The 10,897-nt window shown below is 44.9% G+C and overlaps 1 pseudogene; it reads right to left on the bottom strand.

Annotated features, from left to right (window-relative positions):
* Window positions 1–8,382: 8,382 nt before the first annotated feature.
* LOC131195092 (cilia- and flagella-associated protein 251-like) lies at window positions 8,383–9,715 on the bottom strand (annotated as a pseudogene).
* Between the last annotated feature and the right edge of the window lie 1,182 nt (window positions 9,716–10,897).

The following is a 10,897-nucleotide window of genomic DNA, read 5'->3' as shown; positions in this document are numbered from 1 at the left end:
ATCGGTAAAAAGGGCAAGAACTCCGTTCTAAGAAGATGCCTCCAAGCCCATCAAATTCTGCATGTTATTGTGTACCAGATAAGCCCGTTGCTGGCAGTTCTACAAACTTACCAGCATTCCTTTCATCAGTTAAAGATACAACAGCACTAAAAAGAAAGTGACCTACAATCGGTTCTCACACTTACAACCAGTTTTTCCTACTTCTGACCGCTTCTGCAACCCCACGATCAGATGATCAAAATTTGGGTGCTTGGCAAGCGACGTCTCTTTAGGATGGTTGTGTTGTTCTAAGGTCCTGTGATCGCCATTTGTGATCTTCCCAGCCGGTTTCCGACAAGTAAAGAGAATGGGGGAAGCCAGGATTCACTTTAAGGACCGCCTTGCTTAACAACAGCAAAAAATCTGGTTCCAATTGTGGTCGTAAGTTGAGAATTACCCGTAATGCAGAAGGAGAGATCAAGAAAGATTGGGGGTACAAGGACAATGGGCTGGGTTCCTCCTTCTGCTTTTTCTGTGCAGAGGGAGAGAGGAAGGAAGATAATGAAGAAGGAAGATATTGAAGAAGGAAGGAAGGAAGAAAGGAATATATTGAAGAAAGGAATCAAGGAAGGAAGAAAGGAAGGAAGGAAGGCAGATGTTGATGAAGGAAGGAAGGAGGGAGGAAGGAAGGAAGATATTGAAGAAGGAAGGTATTGAAGGAAGAAAGGAAGGAAGGAAGGAGGGAAGGAAGGAAGATATTGATATAGAGGGGCCTCTGTGGCTCAGACTGCTAATGCAGTCTGTTATTAACAGCAGCTGCTTGCAATTACTGCAGGTTCAAGTCCCACCAGGCCCAAGGTTGACTCAGCCTTCCATCCTTTATAACAGGGGTGTCCAAACTTGGTCCCTTTAAGACTTGTGGACTTCAATTCCCAGAGTTCCTCAGCCAGCTGGCTGAGGAACTCTGGGAATTGAAGTCCACAAGTCTTAAAGGGACCAAGTTTGGACACCCCTGCTTTATAAGATAGGTAAAATGAGGACCCAGATTGTTGGGGGCAATAAAGTTGACTTTGTATATAAATATACAAATAGAATGAAGACTATTGCTAACATAGTGTAAGCCACCCTGATTCTTCGGAGAAGGGCGGGATATAAATGCAAAAAAAAAATTGATAAAGGAAGGAAGGAAGAAAGGAATATACTGAAGAAAGGAATCAAGGAAGGAAGGAAGGAAGGCAGATATTGATGAAGGAAGGAAGGATTGAGGAAGGAAGGAAGAGGAGTGTTCTTCCTCATTCTTTCCCTTCCCTCCCCTTCCCTTCCTTTCCTTTCTAACTTTCCTCCTTCCTTCCCTCCCTTTCTTTTTTTCCTCCCTCCCTCCCTCCCTCCCTCCCTTTCCTCCTCTCTCCCTTTCTTTTTTCCTTCCTTCTGTCCTTCCTCCCTCCCTCCCTTTCTTTTTTCCTTCCTTCCTTCCTTCCTTCCTTCCTTCCTTCCTTCCTTCCTTCCTTCCTTCCTCCCTCCCTCCCTCCCTCCCTCCCTCCCTCCCTCATGCCTTTTTCAAACTGACGGACTACATGGTGAAAGTCAGATAATTTAGCACCACCTGTCATTCCTACAGTGATCCCCCCACCCCAGATATATTGTATGAATCAGTTTTCCGAGGCCCATGGACGGATCTTTCTCCTCTAACCCACACATGCAGGGGTCAGACTCAGCAGGCGAGGGGAGGCGAGGCAGGTCTCCCTAAAAACTGGGATAAAATCAGCCCCTCCCCACTTGCTCTGAATTCATCCCCCCCCCCAGCTTCTTTCCCTCGCCTCCCCTCTAATCTAAGTTTTGCCTCTTGAGCCGCTTGGCCTCCCGAGTTGCAAAGAAACAAAACTCTTTGCCGATTAAATTTTTTTTCCTATACAAGCTACCAGATTTGTAAACTGTGACGGCCTAACTTGTTTTTTGTTTCTCCCAGATCTTTTGGGGATTGTGCAAGCCACACTTTTGCAAAGAATGCCACGGCTCTTTGTGATTGTAAGCCAAACGTTGCTTATTTCTGTTTTTCTTTTCCTGTAGCTGATGTGGTTTTTTTTATTGCTCCAGGTAACCTTCTAGGAAACAAAATCCTCAGTTAATCATCGCGCCAATCTCTGCAGCCCTCTGGTTATTAAAAAACAAAAAACAAAACTAAACTAAAAAAACCCCCAGGATTTTAAATGCCCAGTTTACCCGGTTTGGGTTTCTCGAATTTGCACGCATCTTATTTTCTTCTATAAACCAAGGTAAAAAGATCCTGAAAAAGAAAGAGAGAGAGAGAGAGAGGGAGAAACAAGAAAGAAAGCGATGTTTAAAAGAAATCACGCGGCGGTGGTGGTCTTGCCACCCTGTATCTCAATTTTGGCAGAAGATGTGCAGAGGGGAAAAGTGAAAAAGATTGGATGAATATAGTGGAACAGAATAACAGAATAACAGAATAATAAATAAATAATGTTTCAACTCCTACCCTCAAAACGATGCTATAGAGCACTGCACACCAGAACAACAAGACACAAGAACAGTTTTTTCTATTCTATTCTATTCTATTCTATTCTATTCTATTCTATTCTATTCTATTCTATTCTATTCTATTCTATTCTATTCTATATTCTTTGACTATCATTAAGTGTTGTACCTTATGATTCTTGATGAAGGTATCTTTTCTTTTATGTACACTGCGAGCTTATGCACCAAGACAAATTCCTTGTGTCCAATCACACTTGGCCAATAAAGAATTCTATTCTATTCTATTCTATTCTATTCTATTCTATTCTATTCTATTCTATTCTATATTCTTTGACTATCATTAAGTGTTGTACCTTATGATCCTTGATGAAGGTATCTTTTCTTTTATGTACACTGAGAGCATATGCACCAAGACAAATTCCTTGTGTGTCCAATCACACTTGGCCAATACAAAATTCTATTCTATTCTATTCTATTCTATTCTATTCTATTCTATTCTATTCTATTCTATTCTATTGGCTCCCGTTTTTTTTCTTTTCCCCATTTCCTTCCCCTTCTGTCTGTCACGTATATTTTTGGAAGGTAGCTTTCCTGAATGGGGCAAATGTCTATTTCTAGCCCTGAAATCTAACTGAGAAAGGCTCATTACAACCCGAAGATCAAAACAAATCTGTATTTGTCTGGGAATTGTAGTTCAGTATCAATAGATATCGGTTCCGACATAACAGTAGCAATCCATCAGCTCTTCTGCATCCTTTCTTGTTTTTTTTTTAAAAAAAGGAGAATTTCAAAAGTTGCATCTGTTTTCGTTCACAGCTTTCCTTCACATAACGGAGCCTCCTCCGTACACAACCTTCCCCTTCAAATGATCTTTCTAGTTGTTTACACGAATTCTTGAAAACCTTTTTTTTTTAAAAAAACCCTCATTTCCCTTGTTGTTTTTATTTCTTATGTAAATTTAATCAGGGCAGGTTTTGTTTTGAAGAACAAACATTTCCCCTATCAGTGCATTGTTGTTCTTTTCGTGTGTGTGTGTGTGTGTGTGTTTGATAAGATGCATTTTTCAATAAACTCCGACATTGCTGTCAAAGGATCTGGGTTTTTTTGCCGGGAGGGCGGACGGAATCTTGCAAATTTAGTTGCATAAAACTTTGTGGCAGAGTTCCGGAAAAAAACAGCAAAACTAGTGAATTTAATAACAAAACACTTACTCTCCCCCGCTCCGCACACAAAAAGGATTTGCCTTTCCTTGAAGCTATCAAACTTTGTTTATTTTGCAGGACTCAGTTTGTGTAACGGTAGAAGGACTCTGCTTGCGTTAAGCGCACGGAAGAAATTCTGGAAAAAAACTGGCTTGCTTTCGGCTTAAGGAAGAAATTAGAATTATTTGGAGCAGAAGGAACATGACTTATTTTTCCTTTGATGCCCGGAGAACATGGCCTGCATTTTTAAAATCTTTGGAAAAAAAAAAAAAAAGGCACGGTACTGGATCAATTACTTAATTAATCTCTCTGTCGGTAAAAATAGTTAATACACTGTTTTTGATTTTCATGGAGCTCCAAATGTTTCAACGAGAGTAATAAAATGGCAAGACAAAAACAGGATGAAATCAAAAAATAGAAGCCGAATTTAACCCAGCCAGCTGGGTGAATTTAGGCCAATTGCTGGGAGACCTGGAATTCTAGTCTCACCTTAGGTACGAAAGCTGGCTGGGTAACTTAATTCGTAAAATGACTTAGATGAGGGAATAGGAGGGGAACTTACCAAATTTGCAGATGATGCTAAATTGGAAATAATAGTTAACTCCCTAGAACAGGACTCTGCAAACTTGGCTCTTTGAAGACTTGTGGACTTCAACTCCAAGAGCTCCTGGCTGAGAAACTCTGGGAGTTGAAGTCCACAAGTCTTAAAAGAGCCAGGTTTGCAGACCCCTGCCCTAGAAGATAGCCTCAAGATTCAGATGGATCTTGACAGACTGGAACACTGGGCCCTATCTAACAAAATAAAGTTCAGTGTAGAGAAAAGTAAAGTCTTACACTTAGGCAAGAAAATCCAAAAGTGCACATATAGACTGGATGAAACCAGGTTTAATAGCAGGAACTGTGAGAGGCATTTTGGAGTCCATTAAATATTTAACCAATTAAATATGAGCTAGCCGTGTGCGGCGGCAGCCAAAAAAGCCAATGCAATCCTAAAATGCATGAACAGAGGGATACAGTCAAGATCAAGGGAGGTACTAATACCACTCTATAAAGCCTTAGTAAGACCACACCTAGAATTCTGCATCCAGTTTGGGTCACCACACTATAAAAAAGATGTTGAGGCTCCAGAAAGAGTGCAGAGAAGAGCAACCAGGATGATGAGGGGACCGGAGGCTAAAACAATAGGATGAATGGTTGCAGGAACTGGGCCTGGCTAGTCTAGTGAAGGGAAAGACCAGAGGAGACAGGATAGCATCTTCCAATATTGGAGGGGCTGCCCCAGAGAGGAGGAAGGGGGTCAAGCTATTCCCCAAAGCACCCGAAGGCCAGAGAAGGAAGAATGGACGGAAACTGACCAAGGAGAGATTCAATCTGGAAATAAGGAGAAATTTTCTGACACTGAGAGCAATCAACCGATGGAACAGAAGTTGCCTTCGGAAGTTGTGGGAATTTCATCACGGGAGGCTTTCCAGAAGAGACTGGAGTGCCATCGGTCAGATACGGTGTAGGGCAGTCATGGTTAACCTTTTTGGTGCCGAGTGCCCAAAGTGCCCGTGCACACAAATCCACGTGTGCATGCCCGAATCCCCAAAATGCAATCCGAGCTCCCCCTGCACATGCGCCACCTCCACACCCCGTTTTAGCTCCCAGGTTGGTGCAGGAAGTTTTCCAGGCCCAAAACAGGGCATGCAAAATGCAATGCGAGTGACTCCCGCCGCGCATGCACCCATCCCCCTGCGCATGTGCAGCAGAGACCGAAGGGAGGCGCTCGCGCATGCATGGTGGAGCTGGGCTGGGTCGACAGCTGGCGTGCCCACAGAGAGGGCTGTCCGTGCCACCTGTGGCCCGCGTGCCATAGGTTCACCATCATGGGTGTGGGGGTCTCTTGCTTGGGCAGGGGGTTGAACTAGATGACCTACAAGGTTTGTTCCAACTCTGTTATTCTATTCTGTTCTGACTTCCAGTCAATTGCCAGGAGACAGAGAGTTCTAGTTCTGTTTTAGGCATGAAAGCCAGCTGGGTGACTTTGGGCCAATCCCCAGGAGACGGTGAGTTCTAGTCCTACCTTAAGCATGAAAGTTGGCTGGGTAACTTTGGCCCAATCTCCAGGAGACTGTGAGTTCTAGTCCTACCTTAAGCATGAAAGTTGGCTGGGTAACTTTGGTCCAATCACCAGGAGACTGTGAGTTCTAGTCCTACCTTAAGCATGAAAGTTGGCTGGGTAACTTTGGCCCAATCACCAGGAGACGGTGAGTTCTAGTCCTACCTTAAGCATGAAAGTTGGCTGGGTAACTTTGGCCCAATCACCAGGAGACTGTGAGTTCTAGTCCTACCTTAAGTATGAAAGTTGGCTGGGTAACTTTGGCCCAATCACCAGGAGACTGTGAGTTCTAGTCCTACCTTAAGCATGAAAGTTGGCTGGGTAACTTTGGCCCAATCACCAGGAGACGGTGAGTTCCAATCCTGCCTTAAGCATGAAAGCCGGCTGGGTGACTTTTTGAGTTCTAGTTCTGCTTAGGCATGAAACCCAGCTGGCCCCTCCCTGGGAGACCGGGAGTTCTAGTCCTACTGTAAGCACAAAAACTGGCCAGTGACTTTGGTCCAATCACCAGGAGACTGTGAGTTCTAGTCCTACCTTAAGCATGAAAGTTGGCTGGGTAACTTTGGCCCAATCACCAGGAGACTGTGAGTTCTAGTCCTACCTTAGGCATGAAAAGCCAGCTGGCATTTTCTTACTCATCCTTTGCAGAAATTTCTGCCATCTTCGCAGGTCACAGAAAAACCAGGGGAGTCCTCGAGTTATGAACACAATTGAGCCCGAAATTTCCACTGGCTAAGCAAGACTGTTGTTAAGTGGGTTTCTCCTCATTTTATGACCTTTCTTGCCAATTTATTAAGTGAATCGCTGCAGTTATTCATTTAGTAACACAGTTACTATTAAGTGAATCTGTCTTCCCCATTGACTTTGCTTCCGAAAAAGGTCCTAAAAAGGAGATCACGTGACCTCGGGTCACTGCAACCGTCGTAAGTACATGCCAGTTGCCGAGCATCTGAATTTCGATCACGTGATTATATGAAAAGTGGTCCTAAGTCATTTTTTTTCAGTGCCACTTCCAACGGTCACTAAATGAACTGCTGTAAATCGAGGATTACTTGGACCTACCAACCCTTTCGTTCCAAAAACAAACCCATTAACCCTTCCATAGAAATGCCCCAGCAGGTGGCAGCAGGTGGTTCACTCTGGTTGTAGAGGGATGGAAGACCACCAGGAAATCTGCCAGGTCTGTGAGTTGAGCCTTGAAAGTTCAAAATACCTTCCTAGAAAGTATACGAAATCCTCGACTTACGACCACGACGGGGGCCCCAGTACTTCCACACGGCTTAAACGAGTTCGCGTTTCTCAATGAGCCCCACCCAACTTTATAACATTTTTCACCCCAGCTGTTAAGTAAATCCCCCACGGTCGTTAAGCAAGTCATGCGGTCATTAAGTGAATCTGGATCCCCCCCCCCCTGTTGATTTGGCTTGTCAGAAAGCCGGCTGGGAAGGTTACAAACAGTGGCCCTGGATTCTGCAACCGTCGTTAAGTCCAGCCAGTGGCCAAGCATCCCCATTTTGATCACGTGACCCTGGGGAATGCCGCGACGGTCATAAGTGTGAGGACAGGCCCTGTCTTTTTTTTTTTTTTTCCAGTGCCATCGAAACTTCAAGGGGTCACTAAAGGAACGGTTGTAAGTTGAGGACTATCTACAGTGGCATTTCTGTACCGTTTGCCAAGAAAACCACACGGATTTTGCTGGAAGCCGTTAACTTGAGAGAGCGTTAACGCTCATCTTGAAATAATCTTCCATTCGTCTATTATTATTATTATTATTTTCTTCTAACTCTTTATCCATTAGTCCTAAAAGGAAAAATTCTGGCTTCAATTGAATATTAATCTTTAAAGTCCTCCGTATCAAAGCGTGGATTATGCATCCCCAATTCTTTCGCTTTGTTTGTTGTTTTTCCATCTCCGCCAAGCGTGAGAAAAAAACGTCCCTTCATGTCGTTCCCATTTCCTTAAAGTGGCTGCAATCTTTAGAACAAAGGGGAAAAAATCTCTGCTGCTGCCCCCCCCGCTCCCCCCAATAATCATATTTACAGGTAGTCCTCCACTTACGACAGCTCATGGAGTGACCAATGTCCAATGTTACAATAGGACTGATAAAAAGAGGCTGAGGATTGTTGGTCGCAGTTATGACCAGTGGGGGTTTCAGATAGTTCGCTCATCCGCCCTGGCGCTATGCAGTCCTATGTAGCCACCTTTTCTAAGCTGCATGCAAGCTTCTTCTTCTTCTTCTTCTTCTTCTTCTTCTTCTTCTTCTTCTTCTTCTTCTTCTTCTTCTTCTTCTTCTTCTTCTTCTTCTTCTTCTTCTTCTCCTCCTCCTCCTCCTCCTCCTCCTCCTCCTCCTCCTCCTCCTCCTCTTTCCAACTCCTCCACCTCTTCTCTTCTCTTCTCTTCTCTTGTCTTCTCTTCTCTTCCTTTCCTCCTCCTCCTCTCCTTTTCCCTCTCTCCTTCTCCTCCTCCTCCTCCTCCTTTCCAACTCCTCCACCTCTTCTCTTCTCTTCTCTTCTCTTCTCTTGTCTTCTCTTCTCTTCTCTTCTCTTCCTTTCCTCCTCCTCCTCTCCTTCTCCTTCTCCTCCTCCTGCCCCCCTTCTTCTTCTTCTTCTTCTCCTCCTCCTCCTCCTCCTCCTCCTCCTCCTCCTCCTCCTCCTCCTCCTCCTCCTCCTCCTCCTCCTTTCCAACTCCTCCACCTCTTCTCTTCTCTTCTCTTCTCTTCTCTTCCTTTACTCCTCCTCCTCTCCCTCTTCTTCTTCTTCTTCTTCTTCTTCTTCTTCTTCTTCTTCTTCTTCTTCTTCTTCTTCTTCTTCTTCTTCTTCTTCTTCTTCTTCTTCTTCTTCTTTTCCTCCTCCTCCTCCTCCTCCTCCTCTTCTTCCTTTTCCTCCTCCTCCTCTTCTTCTTATTTATTTATTTATTTATTTATTTATTTATTTATTTATTTATTTATTTATTTATTTATTTATTTAATTTTTATATCGCCCTTCTCCCGAAGGACTCAGGGCGGTTTACAGCCATAATAAAAAACAACAGCAATATTCACATAAAACCATAGTTTAAAAACTTATTATACAAATGGCCGAATTGAAACATTTAGAATAAAACCCCAAATTTTAAAATGTTAAAACATTAAAACTAATTAAAATCCTATTAAAATCCTATGCCAGTCCTGCGTGAACAAACAAATAGGTCTTCAACTCTCGGCGGAAAGTCCGAAGGTCCGGCAGTTGCCGAGGTCCAGGGGGAAGTTCGTTCCAAAGGTTGGGAGCCGCTACAGAGAAGGCCCTCCCCCTGGGGGCCGCCAGCCGACATTGCTTGGTGGACAGCACCCTAAGGAGTCCCTCTCTTCCTCTTCCTCCTCCTCCTCCTCTTCTTCTTCTTCTTCCTCCTCCTCCTCTTCTTCTTCCTCTTCCTCCTCTTCCTCCTCTTCCTCTTTTATTCTTCTTCCTCCTCCTCCTCTTCTTCCTTTTCCTCCTCCTCCTCTTCTTCTTCCTTTTTCTCTTCCTCCTCCTCCTCCTCCTCCTCCTCTTCTTCTTCCTTTTCCTCTTCCTCCTCTTCCTCTTTTATTCTTCCTCCTCCTCCTCCTCTTCTTCCTTTTCCTCCTCCTCCTCTTCTTCTTCCCCCTTTTCCTTTCTCCTCCTCCTCCTTCTCTTCTTCTTCCTCCTCCTCCTCTTCTTCTTCCTTTTCCTCCTCCCCTCCTCTTCTTCCTTTTCCTCCTCCTCCTCTTCTTCTTCCTTTTCCTCTTCCTCCTCTTCCTCCTCTTCCTCTTTTATTCTTCCTCCTCCTTCTCTTCTTCTTCTTCCTTTTCCCCTTCCTTCTCTTCCTCCTCTCCTTCTCCTTCTCCTTCTCCTTCTTCCTCCTCCTCCTCTTCCTTTTCCTCTTCCTCCTCTTCCTCTTCTTCTTCCTCTTGCTCTTCTTCCTCTTGCTCTTCTTCTTCCTCTTCCCCCCCCCTCCTCCTCCCTCCTACCACTGATGATGTTACGTAGTTGGGTAATGAAATGCCTGCAAGAAAACCACAAAGCTCAGAGAGCACCAAGGACCCCCACAGTCCTCCTCCTCCTCCTCTCTGCAAGCCCCCCCTCCTTCTAGCACGGCTGATGTTACCTAGTTGGGTCATGAAACATATGCAAGAAAGCAACCCAGCTTAGAGAGCATCCAGGACCCACAGTCCTCCTCCTCCTCTTCTTCCTTCTTCTCCTCTTCTTCTTCTTCCTTTTCCCCTTCCTCCTCTTCCTCTTCCTCTTCTCCTTCTCCTTCTCCTCTTTCTCCTTCTTCCTCCTCCTCTTCTTCCTTTTCCTCTTCCTCCTCCTCCTCCTCCTCCTCCTCCTCCTCTTCTTCCTCCTCCTCCTCCTCTTCTTTTTCCTTTTCCTTTTCCTCTTCCTCCTCTTCCTCTTTTATTCTTCCTCCTCTTCCTCTTCTTCTTCCTTTTCCCCTTCCTTCTCTTCCTCCTCTCCTTCTCCTTCTCCTTCTCCTTCTCCTTCTCCTTCTCCTCCTCCTCCTTCTTCCTCCTCCTCTTCTTCCTTTTCCTCTTCCTCCGCTTCCTCCTCTTCTTCCTCTTGCTCTTCTTCATCTTCTTCTTCCTCTTCTTCCTCTTCCCCCCCTCCTCCTCCTCCCTCCTACCACTGATGATGTTACCTAGTTGGGTAATGAAATGCCTGCAAGAAAACCACAAAGCTCAGAGAGCACCAAGGACCCCCACAGTCCTCCTCCTCCTCCTCTCTGCAAGCTCCCTCCCCTTCCTTCTAGCATGGTTGATGTTACCTAGTTGGGTCATGAAACATATGCAAGAAAGCAACCCAGCTCAGAGAGCATCCAGGACCCACAGTCCTCCTCCTCCTCTTCTTCCTTCTTCTCCTCTTCTTCTTCTTCCTTTTCCTCTTCCTCCTCTTCCTCCTCTTCATCTTCTTTTTCCTTTTCCCCTTCCTCCTCTTCCTCTTCTCCTTCTCCTTCTCCTCCTTCTCCTTCTTCCTCCTCCTCTTCTTCCTTTTCCTCTTCCTCCACTACCTCCTCCTCTTCTTCTTCTTCTTCCTTTTTCTCTTCCTCTTCCTCCTCCTCCTCCTCTTCTTCTTCCTCCTCCTCCTCCTCCTCTTCTTTTTCCTTTTCCTCTTCCTCTTCCTCTTTTATT

This window comes from Ahaetulla prasina, chromosome 3, assembly GCF_028640845.1.
Source record: "Ahaetulla prasina isolate Xishuangbanna chromosome 3, ASM2864084v1, whole genome shotgun sequence".
Lineage (NCBI taxonomy): Eukaryota > Metazoa > Chordata > Lepidosauria > Squamata > Colubridae > Ahaetulla > Ahaetulla prasina.
Note: the sequence above shows the minus strand (reverse complement) of the source record. Positions and strands in the feature narration are given on the sequence as shown.